Below are 12,732 nucleotides of genomic sequence, written 5' to 3'. Positions count from 1 at the left end.
AGAAGCTGAGGGTTGGGCTGCACTAACATCCTCTGGACTGAGTAGCTGAGGGTGGGGCCGCAGTAACATTCCCTAGACTGAGTAGCTGAGGGTGGGGCCGCACTTACATCACCTGGACTGAGTAGCTGAGGGTGGGGCCGCAGTAACATTCCCTAGACTGAGAAGCTGAGGGTTGGGCTGCATTAACATCCTCTGGACTGAGTAGCTGAGGGTTGGGCTGCACTAACATCCGCTGGACTGAGTAGCTGAGGGTGGGGCCGCACTAACATTCCCTAGACTTAGAAGCCGAGGGTTGGGCTGCACTAACATTCCCTAGACTATGAAGCTAAGGGTGGGGCCGCACTAACATCCTCTGGACTGACTAGCTGAGGGTGGGGCCACACTAACATCCTCTGGACTGAGTAGCTGAGGGTGGGGCCGCCCTAACATCCGCTGGACTGAGTAGCTGAGGGTGGCGCCGCACTAACAGCCCCTGGACCATAAAGCTTAGGGTGGGGCCGCACTAACATCCCCTGGACTGAGTAGCTGAGGGTGGGGGCGCACTTACATAACCTGGGCCTTGAAGCTGAGGGTGGGGACGCACTATCATCCTCTGGACTGAGTAGCTGAGGGTGGCGCCGCACTAACAGCCCCTGGACCATAAAGCTTAGGGTGGGGCCGCACTAACATCCCCTGGACTGAGTAGCTGAGGGTGGGGGCGCACTTACATTCCCTAGACTATGAAGCTGAGTGTGGGGCCGCACTAACATCCCCTGGACAATGAAGCTAGGTGTGGGGCCGCACTAACATCCCCTGGACAATGAAGCTGAGGGTGGGGCCGAACTAACATCCTCTGGACTGAGTAGCTGAGGGTGGGGCCGCACTAACATTCCCTAGACTATGAAGCTAAGGGTGGGGCCGCACTAACATCCTCTGGACTGAGTAGCTGAGGGTGGGGCCGCCCTAACATCCTCTGGACTGAGTAGCTGAGGGTTGGGCTGCACTAACAGCCCCTGGACCATAAAGCTTAGGGTGGGGCCGCACTAACATCCCCTGGACTGAGTAGCTGAGGGTGGGGGCGCACTTACATAACTTGGGCCTTGAAGCTGAGGGTGGGGACGCACTAACATCCTCTGGACTGAGTAGCTGAGGGTGGCGCCGCACTAACAGCCCCTGGACCATAAAGCTTAGGGTGGGGCCGCACTAACATCACCTGGACTGAGTAGCTGAGGGTGGGGCCGCACTAACATCACCTGGACCGAGGAGTTAAGGGTGGGGCCGCACTAACATCACCTGGACTGAGAAGCTGAGGGTGGGGCCGCACTAACATCACCTGGACTGAGTAGCTGAGGGTGGGGCCGCAGTAACATTCCCTAGACTGAGAAGCTGAGGGTTGGGCTGCACTAACATCCGCTGGACTGAGTAGCTGAGGGTTGGGCCGCACTAACATTCCCTAGACTTAGAAGCCGAGGGTTGGGCTGCACTAACATTCCCTAGACTATGAAGCTAAGGGTGGGGCCGCACTAACATCCTCTGGACTGACTAGCTGAGGGTGGGGCCGCACTAACATCCTCTGGACTGAGTAGCTGAGGGTGGGGCCGCCCTAACATCCGCTGGACTGAGTAGCTGAGGGTGGCGCCGCACTAACAGCCCCTGGACCATAAAGCTTAGGGTGGGGCCGCACTAACATCCCCTGGACTGAGTAGCTGAGGGTGGGGGCGCACTTACATAACCTGGGCCTTGAAGCTGAGGGTGGGGACGCACTAACATTCTCTGGACTGAGTAGCTGAGGGTGGCGCCGCACTAACAGCCCCTGGACCATAAAGCTTAGGGTGGGGCCGCACTAACATCCCCTGGACTGAGTAGCTGAGGGTGGGGGCGCACTTACATTCCCTAGACTATGAAGCTGAGTTTGGGGCCGCACTAACATCCCCTGGACAATGAAGCTGAGTGTGGGGCCGCACTAACATCCCCTGGACAATGAAGCTGAGGGTGGGGCCGCACTAACATCCCCTGGACTGAGCAGCTGAGTGTTGGGGCGCACTAACATTCCCTAGACCATGAAGCTGAGGATGGGGCTGCACTAACATCCTCTGGACTGAGTAGCTGAGGGTGGGGCCGCACTAACATAACCTTGACTGAGTAGCTGAGGGTGTCGCCGCACTAACAACCCCTGGACCATGAAGCTGAGGATGGGGCTGCACTAACATCCTCTGGACCATGAAGCTGAGGGTGGGGCCGCACTAACATCCCCTTGACTTAGTAGCTGAGGGTGGGGCCGCACTAACAACCCCTGGACCATGAAGCTGAGAGTGTGGCCGCACCCTCAGCTACTCAGTCCAGAGGATGTTAGTGCGGCCCCATCCTCAACTTCATAGTCTAGGGAATGTTAGTGCACCCCCACCCTCAGCTACTCAGTCCAGGGGCTGTTAGTGCGGCCCCACCCTCAGCTTCAAGGCCCAGGTTATGTTAGTGCGGCCCCACCCTCAGCTACTCAGTCCAGAATATGTTAGTGCGGCCCCACCCTCAGCTTCATAGGGAATGTTAGTGCGACCCCACCCTCAGCTACTCAGTCCAGGGGATGTTAGTGCGGCCTCACCCTCAGCTTCATGGTACAGGGGCTGTTAATGCGGACCCACCCTCAGCTTCAAGGCCCAGGTTGTGTTAGTGCGGCCCGACCCTCAGCTACTCAGTCAAGAAGATGTTAGTGCGGCCCGACCCTCAGCTTCATAGTCCAGAAGATGTTAGTGCGGCCCCACCCTCAGCTTCATAGTCTAGGGAATGTTAGTGCGCCCCCACCCTCAGCTACTCAGTCCAGGGGATGTTAGTGAGGCACCACCCTCAGCTTCATGGTACAGGGGCTGTTAGTGCGGCCCCACCCTCAGCTTCAAGGCCCAGGTTATGTTAGTGCGGCCCGACCCTCAGCTACTCAGTCCAGAAGATGTTAGTGCGGCCCCACCCTCAGCTTCATAGTCTAGGGAATGTTAGTGCGCCCCCACCCTCAGCTACTCAGTCCAGGGGATGTTAGTCCGGCCCCACCCTCAGCTACTCAGTCCAGGTTATGTTAGTGCGGCCCGACCCTCAGCTACTCAGTCCAGAAGATGTTAGTGCGGCCCCACCCTCAGCTTCATAGTCTAGGGAATGTTAGTGCGCCCCCACCCTCAGCTACTCAGTCCAGGGGATGTTAGTGAGGCACCACCCTCAGCTTCATGGTACAGGGGCTGTTAGTGCGTCCCAACCCTCAGCTTCAAGGCCCAGGTTATGTTAGTGCGGCCCGACCCTCAGCTACTCAGTCCAGAAGATGTTAGTGCGGCCCCACCCTCAGCTTCATAGTCTAGGGAATGTTAGTGCGCCCCCACCCTCAGCTACTCAGTCCAGGGGATGTTAGTCCGGCCCCACCCTCAGCTACTCAGTCCAGGTTATGTTAGTGCGGCCCGACCCTCAGCTACTCAGTCAAGAGGATGTTAGTGCGGCCCCATCCTCAACTTCATAGTCTAGGGAATGTTAGTGCACCCCCACCCTCAGCTACTCAGTCCAGGGGCTGTTAGTGCGGCCCCACCCTCAGCTTCAAGGCCCAGGTTATGTTAGTGCGGCCCGACCCTCAGGTACTCAGTCCAGAAGATGTTAGTGCGGCCCCACCCTCAGCTTCATAGGGAATGTTAGTGCGCCCCCACCCTCAGCTACTCAGTCCAGGGGATGTTAGTGCGGCCTCACCCTCAGCTTCATGGTACAGGGGCTGTTAGTGCGGCCCCACCCTCAGCTTCAAGGCCCAGGTTGTGTTAGTGCGGCCCGACCCTCAGCTACTCAGTCCAGAAGATGTTAGTGCGGCCCCACCCTCAGCTTCATAGTCTAGGGAATGTTAGTGCGCCCCCACCCTCAGCTACTCAGTCCAGGGGATGTTAGTCCGGCCCCACCCTCAGCTACTCAGTCCAGAAGATGTTAGTGCGGCCCGACCCTCAGCTACTCAGTCCAGAAGATGTTAGTGCGGCCCCACCCTCAGCTTCATAGTCTAGGGAATGTTAGTGCGCCCCCACCCTCAGCTACTCAGTCCAGGGGATGTTAGTGAGGCACCACCCTCAGCTTCATGGTACAGGGGCTGTTAGTGCGTCCCCACCCTCAGCTTCAAGGCCCAGGTTATGTTAGTGCGGCCCGACCCTCAGCTACTCAGTCCAGAAGATGTTAGTGCGGCCCCACCCTCAGCTTCATAGTCTAGGGAATGTTAGTGCGCCCCCACCCTCAGCTACTCAGTCCAGGGGATGTTAGTCCGGCCCCACCCTCAGCTACTCAGTCCAGGTTATGTTAGTCCGGCCCGACCCTCAGCTACTCAGTCCAGAAGATGTTAGTGCGGCCCCACCCTCAGCTTCATAGTCTAGGGAATGTTAGTGCGCCCCCACCCTCAGCTACTCAGTCCAGGGGATGTTAGTGAGGCACCACCCTCAGTTCATGGTACAGGGGCTGTTAGTGCGGCCCCACCCTCAGCTTCAAGGCCCAGGTTGTGTTAGTGCGGCCCGACCCTCAGCTACTCAGTCCAGAAGATGTTAGTGCGGCCCCACGCTCAGCTTCATAGTCTAGGGAATGTTAGTGCGCCCCCACCCTCAGCTACTCAGTCCAGGGGATGTTAGTGCGGCACCACCCTCAGCTTCATGGTACAGGGGCTGTTAGTGCAGCCCCACCCTCAGCTTCAAGGCCCAGGTTGTGTTAGTGCGGCCCGACCCTCAGCTACTCAGTCCAGAAGATGTTAGTGCGGCCCCACCCTCAGCTTCATAGTCTAGGGAATGTTAGTGCGGCCCCACCCTCAGCTACTCAGTCCAGGGGATGTTAGTGCGCCCCCACCCTCAGCTACTCAGTCCAGGGGATGTTAGTCCGGCCCCACCCTCAGCTACTCAGTCCAGGTTATGTTAGTGCGGCCCGACCCTCAGCTACTCAGTCCAGAAGATGTTAGTGCGCCCCCACCCTCAGCTACTCAGTCCAGGGGAAGTTAGTCCGGCCCCACCCTCAGCTACTCAGTCCAGGTGATGTTAGTGCGGCCCCACCCTCACAAATGTTTAACTGCAGATGTAGACAATGGCATTTTGAGTCGAATATTAAACTGCAGATGAGGAGAATGGCATGTCGAGTCAAATGTTTAACTGTAGATGAGGAGAATGACGTTTCGAGTCAAATATTTAACGAAACATTCGTAAAATGTCCGAAACCTGAACAAAAACTGAACTACAGATGATGAACTTTGCAAACTAAAAATTATTCAAGGCTGAAATGTTAATATTTTTGGGAGTTTCTGTTATATTTCATGAACTACGTCAGCAGAAATAAACGATTCTCGAGACTCATGTAACGTTGGAAGAGGCTTGAAGATATTATATTCATGTGTATTACCTTCATACATAGCCATCTTGATATGAGAAAACATAGCATCTATCACACTGGGTCCCAGTTGCATGTTTCCTGCGAGAAACCCGGGTTAGAATGTTTCGATACTTATTTCTTAATTAAATTTGATTTTAGTGCCTCGAAGACCAATTTGTGGCTCGACGCACTGTATTTTATATGCCTATTTTACATGGTCAAGTGCGTGTGACACTTAAGAAAACGAAAAAATACTACTAATTAACTACAATCTACTACTACTACTACTACTACTACTACTACTACTACTAGTCGTAAGTGGTGGGGGCACGGGTGGCCCAGTCGTCTAAGGCTCTGCGATTCGCTGTGCAGAGTTGCGTCCCTTGGGCTCCCCTAGTTACCAATGATTGTGGGTTCGAATCCTTGTTGGCCCCGATTATGTTTCTAGGTTTGTCAGCACCATACCCGTGCTCGTGGGTTTCACCGAAGTTGTAAACGTCTGAGACCTGCATCACTTCGGACTTTCCTCCCACATTAAGCTGACACGTCGTGATATAACTGGAATACTGTTAAAAGCGGCGAGTAACGTGGATACGGTGGCCTGGCTCTGTGTCCGACTGTTTCCAGTCACTGGTTTGTCTGGTCCAGATTCGATTGTGTGCAGGTCGCCGTAAACTATTTGCAATATTGATGTTGCGGCATAAAACAACATCACGTTTGCTCTTTTGTGCCACATTGACGAAGAGACGTTAATAAACCCTTACAGTTTGTGGATAACATAATCTATTAAACACTTACATTTTGTTTTAGTGGGGCGGTGGAGATAAAGATGTATTAAACATTTATATACTGACTCCGAGCCGACCAGTCCGTGTTTTAGCCTACAAATGGCGAGCGCCAGAGAGGGTAACAACAGGTACCATCTTTTAACGTCTTTTTAGTATGACGCGGCCGGGGATCGATCTCCGGACCTTCCGCTCTCCGGGCAGACGCTCTACCACTAGACCACAGAGGCGGTCTCTGTTTGGTGGGGTAGAGAAGCTATTAAACACTTATACTTTGTTTTAGTGGGGCGGTGGAGATGGGAATGTATTAAATACTTTTAGCTGTTTTGGTGGACAGTGGAAAGATAATCTATAAACTGTTACCTCACATCGTCTGTTTGATGTGATGATGATATGTGTGTGTGTGTGTGTGCATGCGTGTGTGCGTGTGTGCGTGCGTGTGTGTGGTAAATACAAGGGTGCGCACTTCCATATGAAATTAAACAATTAATATTCATACATTTTATCCTTTCATACGTCAAAGTTTAAACATATTACAACCCTGCATGTGCATCCGCCTTGTCCCAAACAGCTGAGTCACCCTCATCTCCCTTCGCCCTTGCAGGGAATGGCAGTATGATTACTACCCTACGTCAGTATTTGTAAAGCCAAAGATTACAGATAATTTGTGCTCTTAAGCTTAATTTTAAAAACATAGCGATGAGAACGAAATAATGTACTTGGCGCTGATAATAGGACTATGTATGGTTTTTTTAACACTTATTCCATCTCATCCACTGATGAAGCTCTGATGGGTACTCGTGTACTCAAGATCGGCTCTGATGCACTCGAGATCTTCACCTTAGGACTTGCGTACCTAATAAGGGGAGATAACTCTTGTCTATACTTCATGAACTACATCAGCAGAAATAAACGATTCTCGAGACTCATGTAACGTTGGAAGAGGCTTGAAGATATCATTTTCATGTGTATTACCTTCATACATAGCCATCTTGATATGAGAAAATATAGCGTCTATCACACTGGGTCCAAGTTGCATGTTTCCGGCGAGAAACCCGGGTTAGAATGTTTCTATATATTTTTTAATATAATTTGATTTTAGTGTCTCGAAGACCAATTTGTGTCTCGACGCACTGTATTCTATATGTATATATCATGTATATTTTACATGGTTAAGTGCCTGTGACACTTAAAAAAACGATTTACTACTACTACTACTACTACTACTACTACTACTACTACTACTACTACTACTACTACTACTACTACTACTGCTGCTACTGCTACTACTACTACTACTACTACTACTACTACTGCTACTACTTCAGTCGTAAGTGGCGGGGGGCACGGGTGACCCAGTTGTCTAAGGCTCTGCGATTCGCTGTGCAGAGTTGCGTCCCTTGGGTCCCCCTAGTTACCAATGATTGTGGGTTCGAATCCCGGTTCGCCCCGATTATGTTTCTAGGTTTGTCAGCACCATACCCGTGCTCGTGGGTTTCACCGAAGTGGTAAACGTCTGAGACCTGCATCACTACGGGCATTCCTCCCACATTAAGCTGACACGTCGTGATATAACTGGAATACTGTTAAAAGCGGCGAGTAACGTGGATACGGTGGCCTGGCTCTGTGTCCGACTGCGTGTCTGTCTGTCCGTGTCACACTCTCTGCAGACATCTGCTCATGTTTCCAGTCACTGGTTTGTCTGGTCCAGATTCGATTATGTGCAGGTCGCCGTAAACTATTTGCAATATTGATGTTGCGGCATATAACAACATCACGTTTGCTCTTTTGTGCCACATTGACGAAGAGACGTTATTAAACCCTTAGTTTGTTTGGTGGGGCGGTGGAGAACATAACCTTTTAAACATTTACATTTTGTTTTAGTGGGGCGGTGGAGATAAAAATGTATTAAACATTTATATACTGACTCCGAGCCGACCAGACCGTGTTTTAGCCTACAGATGGCGAGCGCAAGAGAGGGTAACAACAAGTACCATCTTTAAACGTCTTTTTAGTATGACGCGGCCGGGGATCGAGCCCCGGACCTTCCCCTCTCCGGGCGGACGCTCTACCACTAGACCACAGAGGCGGTCTCTGTTTGGTGGGGTAGAGAAGCTATTAAACACTTATACTTTGTTTTAGTGGGGCGGTGGAGATGGGAATGTATTAAATACTTTTAGCTGTTTTGGTGGACAGTGGAAAGATAATCTATAAACTGTTACCTCACATCGTCTGTTTGAGGTGATGATGATATGTGTGTGTGTGTGTGTGCATGCGTGTGTGCGTGTGTGCGTGTGTGCGTGCGTGTGTGTGGTAAATACAAGGGTGCGCACTTCCATATGAGATTAAACAATTAATATTCATACATTTTATCCTTTCATACGTCAAAGTTTAAACATATTACAACCCTGCATGTGCATCCGCCTTGTCCCAAACAGCTGAGTCACCCTCATCTCCCTTCGCCCTTGCAGGGAATGGCAGTATGATTACTACCCTACGTCAGTATTTGTAAAGCCAAAGATTACAGATAATTTGTGCTCTTAAGCTTAATTTTAAAAACATAGCGATGAGAACGAAATAATGTACTTGGCGCTGATAATAGGACTATGTGTGTTTTTTTTAACACTTATTCCATCTCATCCACTGATGAAGCTCTGATGGGTACTCGTGTACTCAAGATCGGCTCTGATGCACTCGAGATCTTCACCTTAGGACTTGCGTACCTAATAAGGGGAGATAACTCTTGTCTATACTTCATGAACTACATCAGCAGAAATAAACGATTCTCGAGACTCATGTAACGTTGGAAGAGGCTTGAAGATATCATTTTCATGTGTATTACCTTCATACATAGCCATCTTGATATGAGAAAATATAGCGTCTATCACACTGGGTCCAAGTTGCATGTTTCCGGCGAGAAACCCGGGTTAGAATGTTTCTATATGTTTTTTTATATAATTTGATTTTAGTGTCTCAAGGACCAATTTGTGGCTCGACGCACTGTATTTTATATGTATATATCATGTATATTTTACATGGTTAAGTGCGTGTGACACTTACAAAAACGATTTACTACTACTACTACTACTACTAGTACTACTACTACTACTACTACTACTACTACTACTACTACTACTACTACTACTACTGCTACTACTACTACTTTAGTCGTAAGTGGCGGGGGGCACGGGTGGCCCAGTTGTCTAAGGCTCTGCGATTCGCTGTGCAGAGTTGCGTCCCTTGGGCTCCCCCTAGTTACCAATGATTGTGGGTTCGAATCCCGGTTCGCCCCGATTATGTTTCTAGGTTTGTCAGCACCATACCCGTGCTCGTGGGTTTCACCGAAGTGGTAAACGTCTGAGACCTGCATCACTTCGGACTTTCCTCCCACATTAAGCTGACACGTCGTGATATAACTGGAATACTGTTAAAAGCGGCGAGTAACGTGGATACGGTGGCCTGGCTCTGTGTCCGACTGCGTGTCTGTCTGTCCGTGTCACACTCTCTGCAGACATCTGCTCATGTTTCCAGTCACTGGTTTGTCTGGTTTAGATTAGCAATATTGATGTTGCGGAATATAACAACATCACGTTTGCTCTTTTGTACCACATTGACGAAGAGACGTTAATAAACCCTTACAGTTTGTGGATAACATAATCTATTAAACACTTACATTTTGTTTTAGTGGGGTGGTGGAGATAAAAATGTATTAAAGATTTATATACTGACTCCGAGCCGACCAGTCCTTGTTTTAGTCTACAAATGCCGAGCGCCAGAGAGGGTAACAACAAGTACCATCTTTTAACGTCTTTTTAGTATGACGCGGCCGGGGATCGAGCCCCGGACCTTCCCCTCTCCGGGCGGACGCTCTACCACTAGACCACGGAGGCGGTCTCTGGTTGGTTGGGTAGAGAAGCTATTAAACACTTATATTTTGTTTTAGTGGGGCGGTGGAGATGGGAATGCATTTAATACTTTTAGCTGTTTGGGTGGACTGTAGAAAGATAATCAATTAACCGTTACCACACATCGTCTGTTTGATGTGATGATGATGATGATGATGATGTGTGTGTGCGAGTGCGTGTGCGTGTGCGTGTGCGTGTGCGTGTGCGTGCTGAATATTCAGGCGTTTAATAAATTTCCTAAGTGAATATTTTGCACATTTTGACTGTAAAAAAATAAACACGATAAAATAAGCAATGCTCAGGAGAAATATTTACTTTGTGTTGCAAGTCAAAATGGTGTAAACGAAAATCGCACAATTACCAAGCAAGTGACTTATCAAAACTTCGTCACCATTACCGATGCTACCCAAAAATATACCTACATTTCCTTATTATTTCCAAAACTGTATTTCATTTTGTTGATCAATTTGACCATACGCCCTTATACTATCAATAAAAGTGACAAATGGGCTTACGAACTGCGCAGCACAGGTTGCGAACTAGTCTAGGTTTCTGCTATATCATCCGGGTACTCACGGGAAAAACAGTAACAAACGCAACAACCAGTCCCGGGGAATTGCTTTAGATCAGTGCCCCTTTCAGGACACATAATAAGGGGAGATAACTCTTGTCTATAATTGCTATTGCAGTCGATAGTTTTGTCACTAATAATAGTGTAAGTACAATTTGCACAGAACGGTTATAATGTTGCATACCGATAATATGATTGACGTATTAAAAGATAGTACTGGTGATTGAGTGCTTATGTGGGCTAGTAAATTGTTTTAACCAATCGTTACAGTAATCATAGATGTTTGGGTCTGAGCACGCTATTACAAAAGAACACCCAGCTTATCAAAAATGTCTAATTGGATACATAAACATCGGTGCTTTCTGTCACTAACATTAACGTTCTGCAAGTCATCACTTAACATTGTGAACTGGATGAACTAAAAATGTTTGTTTGTTGTTTAACGCCGCACTCAGCAGTAGTCAAGCTTTATGCCGGCAGTTTGTAATAACTCGAGCCTAGACCAGCCAATCAAGTGATTGACATCATTGGCATCGATCCACCCAATTGGAATACGATGATATGCATCAACCAAGTCAGCGAGTCTGACTGCCCGATCCCGTTAGTTGCTCTTACGACAAGCATAGGTTGCTTAAGACCAAATCTCACCCGGATCTTCACGGGTAGCTAAAACTATACAAAATTTCAAAATATCAAAATATTAAGCATATAATTACCTGATATTGTATGTTGTATTTCCTCCGGGTTACAAGTTCTTACTATCACTAGAATATTTTTAAACATATTTATATCTTAATACATGGTATGTCAAAAAAGTGCGAACGTCCTTGTGCTTTTGTCGATCCTAATAACTTCACGCAGCTCGCGGAAAATGACGAGTCGGTGGGATCTGACTTTTCCATTCATGACCAACTCGTGTTATTCCGGGACAAACCGAATAGCGACTCTTCCAGGTTACAGAAAAGGGCGAGTGGTTACGAGTACACTTTTTCGTCATCATTCGCATTTTCCCATAACACACGTGACCAACTCACATGATTAAGCTGGCACGCTGTGGTATAACTGGAATACAGTTTTAAGCGGCTTCAAGCCCAGCTAATTTAAACTCATTCAGGGACAGGTTTTCTGTTAGGTTTCGGAAAGATGGTAACTGGTTACTAACGCTACAAGAAAGCATCGGCTAGTTTGTTTGTTTGTTGTTTCACGCCGCACTCAGCAATATTCCAGCTATACGACGGCAGTAAATAATCGAGTCTGGACAAGACACTCCAGTGATTGATATCATGAGCATCGATCTAAGCAACTAGGATACGATGACATGCATCAACCAAGTAAGCGAGCCTGACCTCCCGATTCCGTTAGTCGCCTCTTACGACAAGCATGGGTTGCTGAAGACATATTCTAAACCCGGATCGTCACGGGTGCAAGTCAAGTGTTAACCTGAATATCTGAATATATGGTACAAAACAAAATAGGGAATTACATCGGACACCCATGAGGGTATCGAAATGTGCCTCTGTTCACCCAGCAGCGAATGGGTACCCGGCAGGATGAGATGTCATTGTGACTGTTAACCTTCTAGCGCCTCACAGATGACTTGGGTTATATACTCCCCAGGAAGCTGAGAATGAAACTCGATTGCGCACTTATTATTATATTGTTCACTGAGACATCGGCAATATGATTATGTGTTGTGTTCATATGCATTCATAGATCTTCATAACACCAGGGGCCACGGGTGGCCCAGTAGTCTAAGGCGGCGCGTTTCGCTGTGCAGAGTTGCGCCCCTTGGGCACGCCAGAAACCTATGATTGTGGGTTGGAATCCCGGTTCTTCTCAATTATGTTTCTAGGTTTGTCAGCACCATACCCGTGCTCGTGGGTTTCACCGACGTGGTAAACGTCGGATACATGCATCACTTCGGGCTTTCCTCCCACATTAAGCTGACGCGCCGTGATATAACTGGAATACTGTTAAAAGCGGTGTTAAACCCAACTCACTCACTCATAACACCAAGAAACAATACATTTAGTTCTCATAATTCCATCTTGTCAGAACTGAATGTTTCCGCGCTCCATTTGTACTTGAAATTTTGGGGCAGACGTGTGCCTTTCATGGCGAAGCCTCATCGAAAAAAGTTACAACA

This window comes from Haliotis rufescens, unplaced genomic scaffold, assembly GCF_023055435.1.
Source record: "Haliotis rufescens isolate VD_foot unplaced genomic scaffold, xgHalRufe1.0.p SCAF_4, whole genome shotgun sequence".
NCBI lineage: Eukaryota > Metazoa > Mollusca > Gastropoda > Lepetellida > Haliotidae > Haliotis > Haliotis rufescens.
This window is presented reverse-complemented; position numbering follows the sequence as displayed.